Source organism: Lucilia sericata, unplaced genomic scaffold, assembly GCF_015586225.1.
Source record: "Lucilia sericata isolate MDLA Ls3-8-SP2 unplaced genomic scaffold, ASM1558622v1 Contig001568F_arrow, whole genome shotgun sequence".
Classification (NCBI taxonomy): domain Eukaryota; kingdom Metazoa; phylum Arthropoda; class Insecta; order Diptera; family Calliphoridae; genus Lucilia; species Lucilia sericata.
Genome location: NW_023995490.1, coordinates 9,248 through 28,793, shown reverse-complemented (window position 1 = coordinate 28,793; position 19,546 = coordinate 9,248). Strand labels below are relative to the sequence as shown.

The following is a 19,546-nucleotide window of genomic DNA, read 5'->3' as shown; positions in this document are numbered from 1 at the left end:
CTAGTCTATAGTCTAGTCTATAGTCTAGTCTATAGTCTAGTCTATAGTCTTCTATAGTCTATCTATGTCTAGTCTATAGTCTAGTCTATCTATAGTCTAGTCTATAGTCTAGTCTATAGTCTAGTCTATAGTCGAGTCTATAGTCTAGTCTATATTAGTCTATCTAGTCTATAGTCTAGTTAGTCTAGTTTAGTCTAGTCTATAGTCTAGTCTATAGTCTAGTCTATAGTCTAGTCTATAGTCTAGTCTATAGTCTAGTCTATAGTCTAGTCTATAGTCTAGTCTAGTCTATAGTCTAGTTTATAGTCTAGTTTATAGTCTAGTCTATAGTCTAGTCTATAGTCTAGTCTATAGTCTAGTCTATAGTCTAGTCTATAGTCTAGTCTATAGTCTAGTCTATAGTCTAGTCTATAGTCTAGTCTATAGCCTAGTCTATAGTCTAGTCTATAGTCTAGTCTATAGTCTAGTCTATAGTCTAGTCTATAGTCTAGTCTATAGTCTAGTCTAGTCTATAGTCTAGTTATAGTCTAGTTTATAGTCTAGTCTATAGTCTAGTCTATAGTTCTAGTCTAGTCTAGTCTATAGTCTAGTCTAGTAGTCTATAGTCTAGTCTATAGTCTAGTCTATAGTCTAGTCTATAGTCTAGTCTATAGTCTAGTCTATAGTCTAGTCTATATAGTCTAGTCTATAGTCTAGTCTATAGTCTAGTCTATAGTCTAGTCTATAGTCTAGTCTATAGTCTAGTCTGTAGTCTAGTCTATAGTCTAGTCTATAGTCTAGTCTATAGTCTAGTCTATAGTCTAGTCTATAGTCTAGTCTATAGTCTAGTCTATAGTCTAGTCTATAGTCTAGTCTATAGTCTAGTCTATAGTCTAGTCTATAGTCTAGTCTATAGCCTAGTTTATAGTCTAGTCTATAGCATAGTCTATAGTCTAGTCTATAGTCTAGTCTATAGTCTAGTCTATAGTCTAGTCTATAGTCTAGTCTATAGTCTAGTCTATAGTCTAGTCTATAGTCTAGTCTATAGTCTAGTCTATAGTCTAGTCTATAGTCTAGTCTATAGTCTAGTCTATAGTCTAGTCTATAGTCTAGTCTATAGTCTAGTCTATAGTCTAGTCTATAGTCTAGTCTATAGTCTAGTCTATAGTCTAGTCTATAGTCTAGTCTATAGTCTAGTCTATAGTCTAGTCTATAGTCTAGTCTATAGTCTAGTCTATAGTCTAGTCTATAGTCTAGTCTATAGTCTAGTCTATAGTCTAGTCTATAGTCTAGTCTATAGTCTAGTCTATAGTCTAGTCTATAGTCTAGTCTATAGTCTAGTCTATAGTCTAGTCTATAGTCTAGTCTATAGTCTAGTCTATAGTCTAGTCTATAGTCTAGTCTATAGTCTAGTCTATAGTCTAGTCTATAGTCTAATCTATAGTCTAGTCTATAGTCTAGTCTATAGTCTAGTCTATAGTCTAGTCCATAGTCTAGTCTATAGTCTAGTCTATAGTCTAGTCTATAGTCTAGTCCATAGTCTAGTCTATAGTCTAGTCTATAGTCTAGTCTATAGTCTAGTCCATAGTCTCGTCTATAGTCTAGTCTATAGTCTAGTCTATAGTCTAGTCCATAGTCTCGTCTATAGTCTAGTCTATAGTCTAGTCTATAGTCTAGTCTATAGTCTAGTCTATAGTCTAGTCTATAGTCTAGTCTATAGTCTAGTCTATAGTCTAGTCTATAGTCTAGTCTATAGTCTAGTCTATAGTCTAGTCTATAGTCTAGTCTATAGTCTAGTCTATAGTCTAGTCTATAGTCTAGTCTATAGTCTAGTCTATAGTCTAGTCTATAGTCTAGTCTATAGTCTAGTCTATAGTCTAGTCTATAGTCTAGTCTATAGTCTAGTCTAGTCTATAGTCTAGTTTATAGTCTAGTTTATAGTCTAGTCTATAGTCTAGACTATAGTTTAGTCTATAGTCTAGTCTATAGTCTAGTCTATAGTCTAGTCTATAGTCTAGTCTATAGTCTAGTCTATAGTCTAGTCTAGTCTATAGTCTAGTCTATGGTCTAGTCTATAGTCTAGTATATAGTCTAGTCTATAGTCTAGGCTATAGTCTAGGCTATAGTCTAGTCTATAGTCTAGTCTAGAGTCTAGTCTATAGTCTAGTCTATAGTCTAGTCTAAAGTCTAGTCTATAGTCTAGTCTATAGTCTAGTCTATAGTCTAGTCTATAGTCTAGTCTATAGTCTAGGCTATAGTCTTGTCTATAGTCTAGTCTATAGTCTAGTCTATAGTCTAGTCTATAGTGTAGTCTTTATGCATGTATTTTTCTCGAATCTAGTGTAATAATCTAACGTAACCGTTTCAAAGTCCACCTCTTGGTGGCCTTTGTTTAATCCCACACTTAGAAAGAACTATTCAGTTAGAACCAATTGACCCTTATTAATTACTTTATATTCAGACTCCATTAATTTAAATGTGATTTCATTTCATTTAATTGACATTCTACTGTACTTAACGACATTGTTTCTTTCCTGTGTTTATATTTTTGGAAGTTTTGTTGAAACTCTGTGAAAAGTCATTGATGTGATGTATGTATGTGTGTGTTGTCTGTATATAACATAAAGAAAGTGTTTTGACCTTGAACTTTACTAGATATTTCACTACAACTACATGTTGGGAATTCAAAAACTGATGTGATAAAGCGATTACTTTTAATATTTAAAGTTCAAGAAATGCAAAATGGTATTTTTAATAAATTACTCTCTACTTGTCATAAAATTTTAATAATATTTGATGGAAATCTAGAAAGATGTATTTTTGAAAATATTATATGTATTACTCACCCAAGAGAATATTTAGAGAGTAATAAAAAAAAAGATCAACATACCTGCAAAGAAAAAAAAGTAAATATTAAAATGATATACATACATATATATTGAGATTCATAGTTGTTATTATTGTTATATGTTACTAATGGATTTAAAGAAACTTGTTCCAAACCCTGACTTAGTTCAGTCATAAACCTTTATTTTAATGTTTGTTTTTAGAATGTACATATGTATATTACACTGTCAGATCTCTGTCAAGTTGCCACTACTGTTAAACAAAATTCTTAAATTTAAAAACAAAAAAACATTTATAATAAATTATGAGTTCAATAAACTATGACAATAACTTAAAGCTAAATAATTATACTACACATTTTTCAAATCCACAACTATTTAGCCGTTAATTTTTTATTATCGAAATAACTTTAGCCAATTAACTAAGTGTTCAATAACATAAGTCTAACTTTAATTTGAATAGTATTAATAGATTTTTCAAATAAAATTAATTAAAACATAGAATCAGAAGCTTAGAATATCAAATTTTTGCATTTTAAATACTTTTATTTAGCTGTAAAGAAAGATAGGGAAGGGTATAGGGACTGTTATTAAAAGAATTAATCACATACATAATTTAAATTTAAAAATGGCTATTAATTTTTATTAACATAGTTGTATGTATGTATAGTATGTAAACATTTTACATAACATTTTTAAAGTTTCTTTATTGCTTTTCATGCAGACTATTAGGTTTTTGATTATAAAATGAGACGGTCCCTAAAAGAATGAAAGGCAACGATTATAGAGTGCTCTATTTAGACTACATACTAGACTATGAAATAGACTATAAACTATACACTATAACTATGTATATAGACTTGAATATAGACTATACTATAAATCAGAATATAAACTTGACTATAGACTAAACTGTAAACCAGACTATAGACTACACTATATACTAGACTATACACTAGACTATAGACTAGACTATAGACTAGACTATAGACTAGACTATAGACTAGACCATAGACTAGACTATAGACTAGACTATAGACTAGACTATAGACTAGACTATAGACTAGACTATAGACTAGACTATAGACTAGACTATAGACTAGACTATAGACTAGACTATAGACTAGACTATAGACTAGACTATAGACTAGACTATAGAGTAGAATATAGACTTGACTATAGACTAGACTATAGACTAGACTATAGACTAGACTATAGACTATACTATAGACTATAGACTAGACCATAGACTAGACTATAGACTAGACTATAAACTAGACTATAGACTAGACTATAGACTAGACTATAGACAAGACTATAGACTAGACTATAGACAAGACTATAGACTAGACTATAGACTAGACTATACTATATACTAGACTATACACTAGACTATACACTAGACTATACACTAGACTATAGACTAGACTATAGACTAGACTATAAACTAGACTATAGACTTGACTATAGACTAGACTATAGACTAGACTATAGACTAGACTATAGACTAGACTATAGACTAGACTATAGACTAGACTATAGACTAGACTATAGACTAGACTATAGACTAGACTATAGACTAGACTATAGACTAGACTATAGACTAGACTATAGACTAGACTATAGACTAGACTATAGACTAGACTATAGACTAGAATATAGACTAGACTATAGACTAGACTATAGACTAGACTATAGACTAGACTATAGACTAGACTATAGACTAGACTATAGACTAGACTATAGACTAGACTATAGACTAGACTATAGACTAGACTATAGACTAGACTATAGACTAGACTATAGACTAGACTATAGACTAGACTATAGACTAGACTATAGACTAGACTATAGACTAGACTATAGACTAGACTATAGACTAGGCTACGGATCAAACTGCAGACTAGAATATAGACTAAACTACAGATTAGACAAAAGCCTCAAGAAATAATTACTTTGCTTTCATTGTCGCATTGGATTTTCTTGAATACAGACAAACTTATTAACATACCAACTATGTCATACATATTAGTGTAGCGTATTCGACCACTTAAGAAAATCCGCAAAAATGTTGAAAATACAAACAAAATTAAGGTAAAAGTCATTTAGAAACAACATAAGCATATCAACTACTGATCATTTTGAATTTTGCTAAAGATGCTGGTAGAGGTGAAATTTGTTGTTTAACTAAAAAAAAATTATGACAAATATTCAAATATTTAATTTTAAATACGAATCAAAAATTTGAAATTTTTTAATAAAAAAAGATGCTGTGATCACATAAATCATTAGTTATTACGTGAAAAATATATAGAAAATTTGATCAAAATAGCAATTTGGAGCACTAATGAAAGAGAAACAAAGGTAAAATCATAAATAGCTTGAATACAATGCTTCCAACAACTTCCGAAACACATTATTTTACATTTTTCTTTGTTAGCAACATTTCTTTTGGTTATTATTATTATTTCTTTATGTTTTTTTTACGATTTGTCGATTTCATTTTAGCATTTTTTTTCAAGTTTTCATAACTGTAAAATAATCAAACAAAATATATCGATCTTATAGGCAAAACTATTATGAATGGCTGATGGGATGAATGGTTTGTTGATTGGAGTGGTTGGTGTCTTTCGATTATGAATTTGCAAATTTTGCCAACATTCAACGCTCGTCTTTATTTCGATTAACATCGTTTCGTACGGACGTGTAAAGAAGAAATGCAGTTAAAGATATCTAGCTTCACTTCTATTTTAATATTTGCCACATTTCTAAAATGTTCTCATATCGCAAATTCACAGGAAATTATCTATGTGCCTAGAACACAACTTTTGGCTCGTTGGCCATTTTTCGGTGGTTTTCGTAATATTTTACGGGTAGTTCGTCCTAATGTTCATGTGGGTAGAAAATCGGATTTTCGCAGTGATTTTGATGAAAATTATGTTAATTATCATGGTGCTCAAATGTGGAAAATCATTTTCAGTCAGGATTTGAATAAAAATAATATTAGCCGAACGGAAGAAATGCAAAAGTTTATTGAAAAGTATGGTGAGTAATTAAAAGAAAGTGGTAAAAAAGTTTAAAAATTTATATAAATAGATAAAAAAAAATTTATAGTCGACTATTGATTAGTCTTCAGACTAGACTATAGACTAGACTATAGACTAGACTATAGACAAGACTATAGACTAGACTATAGACTAGACTATAGACTAGACTATAGACTAGAATATAGAGTAGACTATAGACTAAACTATAGACGAGACTATAGACTAGACTATAGACTAGACTATAGACTAGACTATAGACTAGAATATAGACTAGAATATAGACTAGACTATAGACCAGACTATAGACAAGACTATAGACTAGACTATAGACAAGACTATAGACTAGACTATAGACAAGACTATAGACTAGACTATAGACAAGTCTATAGACTAGACTATAGACTAGACTATAGACTAGTCTATAGACTAGACTATAGACTAGACTATAGACTAGACTATAGACTAGACTATAGACTAGACTATAGACTAGACTATAGACTAGACTATAGACTAGACTATAGACTAGACTATAGACTAGACTATAGACTAGACTATAGACTAGACTATAGACTAGACTATAGACTAGACTATAGACTAGACTATAGACTAGACTATAGACTAGACTATAGACTAGACTATAGACTAGACTATAGACTAGACTATAGACTAGACTATAGACTAGACTATAGACTAGACTATAGACTAGACTATAGACTAGACTATAGACTAGACTATAGACTAGACTATAGACTAGACTATAGACTAGACTATAGACTAGACTATAGACTAGACTATAGACTAGACTAGACTAGACTATAGACTAGACTATAGACTAGACTATAGACTAGACTATAGACTAGACTATAGACTAGACTATAGACTAGACTATAGACTAGACTATAGACTAGACTATAGACTAGACTAGACTAGACTATAGACTAGACTATAGACTAGACTATAGACTAGACTATAGACTAGACTATAGACTAGACTATAGACTAGACTATAGACTAGACTATAGACTAGACTATAGACTAGACTATAGACTAGACTATAGACTAGACTATAGACTAGACTATAGACTAGACTATAGACTAGACTATAGACTAGACTATAGACTAGACTATAGACTAGACTATAGACTAGACTATAGACTAGACTATAGACTAGACTATAGACTAGACTATAGACTAGACTATAGACTAGACTAGACTATAGACTAGATATAGACTAGACTATAGACTAGACTATAGTCTAGACTATAGACTAGACTATAGACTAGACTATAGACTAGACTATAGACTAGACTATAGACTAGACTATAGAAGCTATAGACTAGACTATAGACTAGACTATAGACTAGACTATAGACTAGACTATAGACTAGACTATAGACTTGACTACAGACTAGACTATAGACTAGACTATAGACTAGAGTCTATAGTCTATAGTCTAGTCTATAGTCTAGTCTATAATCTAGTCTATAGTCTAGACTATAGACTAGACTATAGACTAGACTATAGACTAGACTATAGACTAGACTATAGACTAGACTATAGACTAGACTATAGTCTAGACTTAGACTAGACTATAGACTAGACTATAGACTAGACTATAGACTAGACTATAGACTATAGACTAGACTATAGACTAGACTATAGACTAGACTATAGACTATAGACTAGACTATAGACTAGACTATAGACTAGACTATAGACTTGACTACAGACTAGACTATAGACTAGACTATAGACTAGACTATAGACTAGACTATAGACTAGACTACAGACTAGACTATAGACTAGATAGACTAGACTATAGACTAGACTATAGACTAGACTATAGACTAGACTATAGACTAGACTATAGACTAGAAATAGACTAGACTATAGACTAAACTATAGACTAGACTATAGACTAGACTATAGACTAGACTATAGACTAGAATATAGACTAGACTATAGAATAGACTATAGACTAGACTATAGAATAGACTATAGACTAGACTATAGACTAGACTATAGACTAGACTATAGACAAGACTATAGACTAGACTATAGACAAGTCTATAGACTAGACTATAGACAAGTCTATAGACTAGACTATAGACTAGACTATAGACTAGACTATAGACTAGACTATAGACTAGACTATAGACTAGACTATAGACTAGACTATAGACCAGACTATAGACTAGACTATAGACTAGATTATAGACTAGACTATAGACTAGACTGTAGACAAGACTATAGACTAGACTAAACTAGACTAGACTATAGACTAGACTATAGACTAGACTATAGACTAGATTATAGACTAGACTATAGACTAGACTATAGACTAGACTATAGACTAGACTATAGATAGACTATAGACTAGACTATAGACTAGACTATAGACTAGACTATAGACTAGACTATAGACTAGACTATAGACTAGACTATAGACTAGACTATAGACTAGACTATAGACTAGACTATAGACTAGACTATAGACTAGACTATAGTCTAGACTATAGACTAGACTATAGACTAGACTATAGACTAGACTATAGACTAGACTATAGACTAGACTATAGACTAGACTATAGACTAGACTATAGACTAGACTATAGACTAGACTATAGACTTGACTACAGACTAGACTATAGACTAGACTATAGACTAGACTATAGACTAGACTATAGACTAGACTACAGACTAGACTATAGACTAGACTATAGACTAGACTATAGACTAGACTATAGACTAGACTATAGACTAGAATATAGACTAGACTATAGACTAACTATAGACTAGACTATAGACTAGACTATAGACTAGACTATAGACTAGAATATAGACTAGACTATAGACTAGACTATAGACTAGACTATAGACTAGACTAGACTAGACTATAGACTAGACTATAGACTAGACTATAGACTAGACTATAGACTAGACTATAGACTAGACTATAGACTAGACTATAGACTAGACTATAGACTAGACTATAGACTAGACTATAGACTAGACTATAGACTAGACTATAGACTAGACTATAGACTAGACTATAGACTAGACTATAGACTAGACTATAGACTAGACTATAGACTAGACTATAGACTAGACTATAGACTAGACTATAGACTAGACTATAGACTAGACTATAGACTAGACTATAGACTAGACTATAGACTAGACTATAGACTAGACTATAGACTAGACTATAGACTAGACTATAGACTAGACTATAGACTAGACTATAGACTAGACTATAGACTAGACTATAGACTAGACTATAGACTAGACTATAGATAGACTAGACTAGACTAGACTATAGACTAGACTATAGACTAGACTAGACTATAGACTAGACTATAGTCTAGACTATAGACTAGACTATAGACTAGACTATAGACTAGACTATAGACTAGACTATAGACTATAGACTAGACTAGACTATAGACTAGACTATAGACTAGACTATAGACTTGACTACAGACTAGACTATAGACTAGACTATAGACTAGACTATAGACTAGACTATAGACTAGACTACAGACTAGACTATAGACTAGACTATAGACTAGACTATAGACTAGACTATAGACTAGACTATAGACTAGAATATAGACTAGACTATAGACTAAACTATAGACTAGACTATAGACTATAGACTAGACTATAGACTAGAATATAGACTAGACTATAGAATAGACTATAGACTAGACTATAGAATAGACTATAGACTAGACTATAGACTAGACTATAGACTAGACTATAGACAAGACTATAGACTAGACTATAGACAAATCTATAGACTAGACTATAGACAAGTCTATAGACTAGACTATAGACTAGACTATAGACTAGACTATAGACTAGACTATAGACTAGACTATAGACTAGACTATAGACCAGACTATAGACTAGACTATAGACTAGATTATAGACTAGACTATAGACTAGACTGTAGACAAGACTATAGACTAGACTAAACTAGACTAGACTATAGACTAGACTATAGACTAGACTATAGACTAGATTATAGACTAGACTATAGACTAGACTATAGACTAGACTATAGACTAGACTATAGACTAGACTATAGACTAGACTATAGACTAGACTATAGACTAGACTATAGACTAGACTATAGACTAGACTATAGACTAGACTATAGACTAGACTATAGACTAGACTATAGACTAGACTATAGACTAGACTATAGACTAGACTATAGACTAGACTATAGACTAGACTATAGTCTAGACTATAGACTAGACTATAGACTAGACTATAGACTAGACTATAGACTAGACTATAGACTAGACTATAGACTAGACTATAGACTAGACTATAGACTAGACTATAGACTTGACTACAGACTAGACTATAGACTAGACTATAGACTAGACTATAGACTAGACTATAGACTAGACTACAGACTAGACTATAGACTAGACTATAGACTAGACTATAGACTAGACTATAGACTAGACTATAGACTAGAATATAGACTAGACTATAGACTAAACTATAGACTAGACTATAGACTAGACTATAGACTAGACTATAGACTAGAATATAGACTAGACTATAGAATAGACTATAGACTAGACTATAGAATAGACTATAGACTATAGACTAGACTATAGACTAGACTATAGACAAGACTATAGACTAGACTATAGACAAGTCTATAGACTAGACTATAGACAAGTCTATAGACTAGACTATAGACTATAGACTAGACTATAGACTAGACTATAGACTAGACTATAGACTAGACTATAGACCAGACTATAGACTAGACTATAGACTAGATTATAGACTAGACTATAGACTAGACTGTAGACAAGACTATAGACTAGACTAAACTAGACTAGACTATAGACTAGACTATAGACTAGACATAGACTAGATTATAGACTAGACTATAGACTAGACTATAGACTAGACTATAGACTAGACTATAGACTAGACTATAGACTAGACTATAGACTAGACTATAGACTAGACTATAGACTAGACTATAGAGACTATAGACTAGACTATAGACTAGACTATAGACTAGACTATAGACTAGACTATAGACTAGACTATAGACTAGACTATAGACTAGACTATAGACTAGACTATAGACTAGACTATAGACTAGACTATAGACTAGACTATAGACTAGACTATAGACTAGACTATAGACTAGACTATAGACTAGACTATAGACTAGACTATAGACTAGACTATAGACTAGACTATAGACTAGACTATAGACTAGACTGTAGAGTAGACTATAGACTAGACTGTAGACTAGACTGCAGACTAGACTATAGACTAGACTATAGACTAGACTATAGACTAGACTATAGACTAGACTATAGACTAGACTGTAGACTAGGCTATAGACTAGACTATAGACTAGACTATAGACTGGACTATAGACTAGACTATTGACTAGACTATTGACTAGACTATAGACTAGTCTAGACTATAGACTAGTCTAGACTATAGACTAGACTATAGACTAGACTATAGACTAGACTATAGACTATAGACTATAGACTAGACTATAGACTAGACTATAGACTAGACTATAGACTTGACTACAGACTAGACTATAGACTAGACTATAGACTAGACTATAGACTAGACTATAGACTAGACTACAGACTAGACTATAGACTAGACTATAGACTAGACTATAGACTAGACTATAGACTAGACTATAGACTAGAATATAGACTAGACTATAGACTAAACTATAGACTAGACTATAGACTAGACTATAGACTAGACTATAGACTAGAATATAGACTAGACTATAGAATAGACTATAGACTAGACTATAGAATAGACTATAGACTAGACTATAGACTAGACTATAGACTAGACTATAGACAAGACTATAGACTAGACTATAGACAAGTCTATAGACTAGACTATAGACAAGTCTATAGACTAGACTATAGACTAGACTATAGACTAGACTATAGACTAGACTATAGACTAGACTATAGACTAGACTATAGACCAGACTATAGACTATAGATGATTATAGACTAGACTATAGACTAGACTGTAGACAAGACTATAGACTAGACTAAACTAGACTAGACTATAGACTAGACTATAGACTAGACTATAGACTAGATTATAGACTAGACTATAGACTAGACTATAGACTAGACTATAGACTAGACTATAGACTAGACTATAGACTAGACTATAGACTAGACTATAGACTAGACTATAGACTAGACTATAGACTAGACTATAGACTAGACTATAGACTAGACTATAGACTAGACTATAGACTAGACTATAGACTAGACTATAGACTAGACTATAGACTAGACTATAGACTAGACTATAGTCTAGACTATAGACTAGACTATAGACTAGACTATAGACTAGACTATAGACTAGACTATAGACTAGACTATAGACTAGACTATAGACTAGACTATAGACTAGACTATAGACTTGACTACAGACTAGACTATAGACTAGACTATAGACTAGACTATAGACTAGACTATAGACTAGACTACAGACTAGACTATAGACTAGACTATAGACTAGACTATAGACTAGACTATAGACTAGAATATAGACTAGACTATAGACTAAACTATAGACTAGACTATAGACTAGACTATAGACTAGACTATAGACTAGAATATAGACTAGACTATAGAATAGACTATAGACTAGACTATAGAATAGACTATAGACTATAGACTAGACTATAGACTAGACTATAGACAAGACTATAGACTAGACTATAGACAAGTCTATAGACTAGACTATAGACAAGTCTATAGACTAGACTATAGACTATAGACTAGACTATAGACTAGACTATAGACTAGACTATAGACTAGACTATAGACCAGACTATAGACTAGACTATAGACTAGATTATAGACTAGACTATAGACTAGACTGTAGACAAGACTATAGACTAGACTAAACTAGACTAGACTATAGACTAGACTATAGACTAGACTATAGACTAGATTATAGACTAGACTATAGACTAGACTATAGACTAGACTATAGACTAGACTATAGACTAGACTATAGACTAGACTATAGACTAGACTATAGACTAGACTATAGACTAGACTATAGACTAGACTATAGACTAGACTATAGACTAGACTATAGACTAGACTATAGACTAGACTATAGACTAGACTATAGACTAGACTATAGACTAGACTATAGACTAGACTATAGACTAGACTATAGACTAGACTATAGACTAGACTATAGACTAGACTATAGACTAGACTATAGACTAGACTATAGACTAGACTATAGACTAGACTATAGACTAGACTATAGACTAGACTGTAGAGTAGACTATAGACTAGACTGTAGACTAGACTGCAGACTAGACTATAGACTAGACTATAGACTAGACTATAGACTAGACTATAGACTAGACTATAGACTAGACTGTAGACTAGGCTATAGACTAGACTATAGACTAGACTATAGACTGGACTATAGACTAGACTATTGACTAGACTATTGACTAGACTATAGACTAGTCTAGACTATAGACTAGTCTAGACTATAGACTAGACTATAGACTAGACTATAGGCTAGACTATAGGCTAGACTATAGGCTAGACTATAGACTAGACTATAGGCTAGACTATAGACTAGACTATATAGGCTAGGCTATAGACTAGACTATAGACTAGACTATAGACTTGACTAGATGTTAATATCACTGCTTAACTTACTACTTTGTAAATGGCCCTTATAATTTAAAAGCTACTATTTCAAAGATATTTCCGTTTTACATTTTTCAAAAGATTTATGTGGTAGGTAGCCATTTTTAACAAAACTGTCGGCCTATAGAATATGCAAAACATCATGACCTTAGTTTAGATTTTCAAAACCAAACATACAATAAATTAATTAAGAGTCTATTAGAAAAACATCAAACTAACTGATTCCATTTCTTTAGATCATTAGAAAGTCTATTGACCCTACATAAACCTGTTTATTCTATGTATTAAAACCCTAAACAAAAGATCTACATAAAAAAAGTTCTGACCCAAAGCGAAATAATAAACCTGGTCAAAGGTAGAATCACAAATAAAAATTAACAACCAGACATTTTAAACGTGAGTAAAACAACAGGGAAAACATATTCTACGAAATACCATCATGCATATTTTAAAAATTTATCAAATATTATTAATATTTTATTTTATTTGGTAAACTCGTGGATACATAAGATATAAATATTCTACCAAACATAGAAATAAAAATACAGCTATAAATTAAAAGATGAGTTTAGAAAAAAATCTCTGGCCCTGTTACGAATTAAAGAATTTCGCTTTAATCAGTTTGTTTGCAAACAGCGCGACTAAAAGATCGAATTAAGTGAAAAAAGTAGAAAGAATATAAAATATATTGAAAAGAGAATGTTTCAAATTAAGAAATTATATTTTAATTTAAACAATATTTTAATAAAATTATTTATTTTAATAACTTTACTAACGACAACATATTCACGACAATATTCGCGCTTTAATAACAATAATGGCTTATATTTACTTGTGCGCAGTACAAACGGTAGTTTATCTTCGGTATTTTTTTCGGGTGAAGATCTATACGATAATACCATGGAAAGTTTACAATGGTTAATACCCACCGATATAAGACGTTTCAATGTTTTCTCACCCTCTTCCACATATCAGATCAATATGCGTTATCGCAATGATCCCTCAGTTAAAAGATATTTCGGTCATCAATTGTGGAAAATTCATGAGAATGATGTATCGAATAAAGAATTAAATCATTTTTGGAAATTATTTGGTTAGTGTGGCGTAAGTTTTAACAAATTTTAGTTAACTTTGTAATTTGCAAAAATTATTTTAAAACTTTTTTGAAATATTTTTATTATTTTAAATTTTTAACAGACTATTCAAATGTGTTTTGTTTAAAATTTTACGTTTTTATTCAAATGCAAATTTAAATTTCGCATCATATAACTACTATTTAAGCTTGTTAATCATAATTAAATTTTCTTTTATAATAAATTGATATTAGGATAATGTTATTCATTGCATAAAATCTACATTAATTTATATAAACAATCTCTTTTTGTTTAAAATAAAGACGTAATCGCCAAAGAAACATTTATGTTTGTTTTACAAAAAAAAAAAAAAAAAAAATTAACATAAAAATTTAAGTTCACGTGTCCCCAAGACAATACGGATTTTAGAGAAATTGTTATTATGTTTCCATAATTGAAATCTTCCCACAAATAGAGTAGTTATTGATATTTACCCTTAAATAAATAATTCAAAATCTTTTCTTTATAAAGATAGTAATTGACAAATTCACACACATATAAAGTATTGCAAAAATCAATAAATACAGAATAAATTGAAAACTTCCAAATAGCGAAGTTATGGCAAATATATAAAAACTTTACTAAATTAAGTATTTTACAAAAGAAATCAGTTAACAGATCATTTTAAATATCAGTCTTTAGATCATTCTATACATCAGTCTATAGATCAGTCTATAGACAAGTCTTATAGATCAATCTATAAACAAGTCTATAGAACAATCTATAAACAAGTCTATAGATCAGTCTATAGGTAAGTCTATAGATCAGTCTATAGACAAGTCTATAGGTCAGTCTATAGACAAGTCTATACATCAGTCTATAGACAAGTCTATAGATCACTCATAGACAAGTCTATAGATCAGTCTATAGACAAGTCTATAGATCAGTCTATAGACAAGTCTATAGATCAGTCTATAGACAAGTCTATAGATCAGTCTATAAACAAGTCTATAGATCAGTCTATAGAAAGTCTATAGATCAGTCTATAGACAAGTCCATAGATTGGTCTATAGATAAGTCTACAGATCAGTTTATGGACAAGTCCATAGATTAGTCTAAAGATAAATCTTTATATCAGTCTATAGATCAGTCTATAGACAAGTCTATAGGTAAGTCTATAGACAAGCCTATAGATCAGTCAATAGGCAGGTCTATAGATAAATCTATAGATCAATCTATAAACAAGTCTATAGATCAGTCTATAAGTAAGTCTATAGATTAGTCCATAGGTAAATCTATAGATCAGTCTATAGACAAATCTATAGATCAGTCTGTAGACCAGTCTATAGACAAATCTATAGATCAGTCTATAGATAAGTCTGTTGATCAGTCAATAGATCAGTCTGTAGACCAGTCTATGGACAAGTCTATATATCAGTCTATAGACATGTCAATAAATCAGTCTATAGACAAGTCTATAGATTAGTCTATAGACAAGTCCATAGATTAGCCTATAGATAAGTCTATATATCAGTCTATTGATCAGTCTATAGATCAGTCTATAGACAAGTCTATAGACAAATCAATAGATCAGTCTATAGACAAGTCTATAGATCAGTCCATAGACAAGTCTATAGATCAGTCTATAGACAAGTCCATAGATTAGTCTATAGATAAGTCTATATATCAGTCTATTGAGCAGTATATAAACAATCTCTAAACTAGTCTATAGATCAGTCTATAAACTAGTCTATAGCTCAGTCTATAGACAAGTCTATAGATCAGTCTAAAGACAAACTATAGATCAGTCTATAGACAAATCTATAGATCAGTCTATAGACAAATCTATAGATCTGTCTATAGACAAATATATAGATCAGTCTATAAGCAAATCTATAGATCAGTCTATAGATTAGTCTATAGATAAGTCTATATATCAGTCTATAAATCAGTTTATAGACAAGTCTATAGATCAGTCTATAGACAAGTCTATAGGTCAGTCTATAGATCAGTCAATAGACAGGTCTATAGATAAATATATATATAAATCTATAAAACAAGTCTATAGATCAGTCTATAGACAAATCTATACATCAGTCTATAGACAAATCTATAGATCAGTCTATAGACAAATCCATAGATCAGTCTATAGACAAATCCATAGATCAGTCAATAGACAAATCTATGGATCAATATAGAGAAATCTATAGATCAGTCTATAGACAAATTTATAGGTCAGTCTATAGACAAGTCTATAGATAAGTCTATAGATCAGTCCATAGACAAGCCTATAGATCAGTCTATAGACAAGTCTATAGACAAGTCTACAGATCAGTCTATAGACAAGTCTAAAGATCAGTTTATAGACAAGTCTATAGACAATTCTATAGACAAGTTTATAGACAAGTCTACAGATCAGTCTATAGGCAAGTCTATAGATCAGTTTATAAATCAGTCTATAGACAAGTTATATATAGTTAATAGATCAGTCTACAGATAAGTGTATAGACTAGTCCTCAAATCAGTCTATAGACCAGTTTTGGATCAGTTTATAGTCCAGTGTATTGATAAATATATAAAATTGTTTATAGATCAGTTTTAAATATAATCCAGTCTATATAATGCTGAGTCTAATCATGATCAAATAAATTTATTTTAATTTCTATTGATTTTCAATCTTACAGTTTATAGTTCATTCTATCAGATTGATCAATGTATAAACTTGTTAATAGATCAGTCTATATAGAATTCATTCTATATAAAGATCAGTCCGACCTTGATCAAACAAATTTATTAAAATTTCAATTTTTTCTCGATCTTTACAGGCACAGAAGTTTGGAATATTAATCAAGATGGTATTGATGTATTAATCGATTATAAGAACACAGCTAAAGCTAAGGAATTTATGTCTAAAAGTGATTTTACCTATAATATAATGATCGATGATTTAGAAGTGGCTATTGATGAAACCTACATAGAAGTTAATGCGACAAATCCTAAAATGCCCTGGCTTGATAGAGAAGGTAAGCCATATAGTACACATAAGCCCTAACACAATTTTGAAATATTTATTTCAAATCATTTTTCAGGCACCATAATGAATTGGAATCGTTTTCATGATATCGGTGATATAAAACAATTTATGCAATATATTTTGGAAAATTATGGCGATATGTCTGAGATAGTACAAATTGGAGTAACAAACAATAAAAGACCTTTGGAAGTATTGAGAATATCAAATGGTGATCCCAATAATTGGGCGGTATTATTGATGCCGGTCTACAGGGTCGTGATTGGTTAAGTCCGGCTGCTGTTACATTGGCCATATCAAAATTAACCTATTTATGGGATAGTCCAGAATCGGAAATAATTCATCATATTGATTGGTATTTCTTGCCCGTAGCCAATCCTGATGGTTACCAGTACTCTCACGTATAACCGATCGTTTGTGGACTAAAAATCGTCATTTCGATACGAAAACAGGTTGTTTTGGTGTTAACTTGGATAGAAATTTCGAATATAAATGGGGTGGTTCAGGATCTTCGGAAAATCCTTGCAAAAATCTTTATAAAGGAGCTAAAAAGTTCTCGGAACCCGAAACGCGCGCTATTAGAAATTTCATGTTAAATATGAAAGATTATTTGGGTGCCTACATTTCATTTGGAGGTTATGGCCAGGAAATAGCCTATCCCTGGGGTGATGCTGACTTTGTTACCGACAATCAAAGAAATTTACATAAAGTTGGTCGCAAAGCAATGGCGGTAAGTTATACTTATGATCATTCTAAAACTGAAAAATATAACATGATTTATTTTTGTTCATTTTCTAGAATTTCCGCAAATTGAATCAGGCAGAATATCGTGTAGGTTCCAGTTATCGCCTTAAACTTGCTCGTGCTGGCAATTCTGCCGATTGGGTTCAATATCATATTAATCCTCAATATGTGTATAATGTTTTCCTTAAAGATCAGGGACGTTATGGTTATTTAATGCCTCCCCATTATATTGTGGAATCGGGTGAAGAAGCTTATGAGTTTATGAAAACTATAGCATTAGCATTAGACTATCATAATTGAAGAAGTATTTATAAAGTATGAATGAATATTTTTAAGTTTAGTAATTAAGATAATTTATTTATTGTGAATTATTTATTTGTGGAAAAATAAAGAGAAAATGAAAATTTTACGCTTATAATTGGGTGCTTAAGCAATCTATACATCAGTAAATACAGAAGATCAGCATATTAATCAGGCAATAGCTCAGACTATTGATACGGCTACAGGTTACTCTATATATAATTCTGTTGGACGTCTAACAAAGCAGTCTATACAGTTTATAGATCATTTTAAAGATCAGCATAATGTTCAGTCCAATGTCAAATGCTGAGATAGATCAATCTATATATTAGTCTATTGATCAGTCTATAGATAGTTTAGAATGTAATCTATAGATCAGATTAATCTATAAATCAGTTAATAGATCTTTCTACAAATTAGTCTATAGATCAGTTTATAGATCAGTTTATAAATCAGTCTATAGATCAGTCTATAGAACAATCCATAGATCAGTCTATTGATTAGTTCAATGTTCAATCTATAGATCAGTCAATTGCTTAGTCGATAAATCAGCTGGGAAAGCAGTCTGTCTATATAGTAGCCTAGAGATCAGTCTATATATAGTAGTCTCCACAAGTCAAAACACAATTCTAAAGATCAGTCAGTAGATCAGTCTATAAATCAGTCTATAGATCAGTTTATAAATCAGTCTATAGATCAGTCTATAGATCAATCCACAGATCAGTCTATTGATTAGTTCAATGTTCAATTTATAGATCAGTCAATTGCTCAGCTGATAGATCAGCTGGGAAAGC

The 19,546-nt window shown here is 31.2% G+C and overlaps 1 pseudogene; it reads left to right on the top strand.

The window, feature by feature from the left end:
• Positions 1-14,434: 14,434 nt before the first annotated feature.
• LOC119611970 lies at positions 14,435-18,778 on the top strand (annotated as a pseudogene).
• The last annotated feature ends 768 nt before the right edge of the window (positions 18,779-19,546 follow it).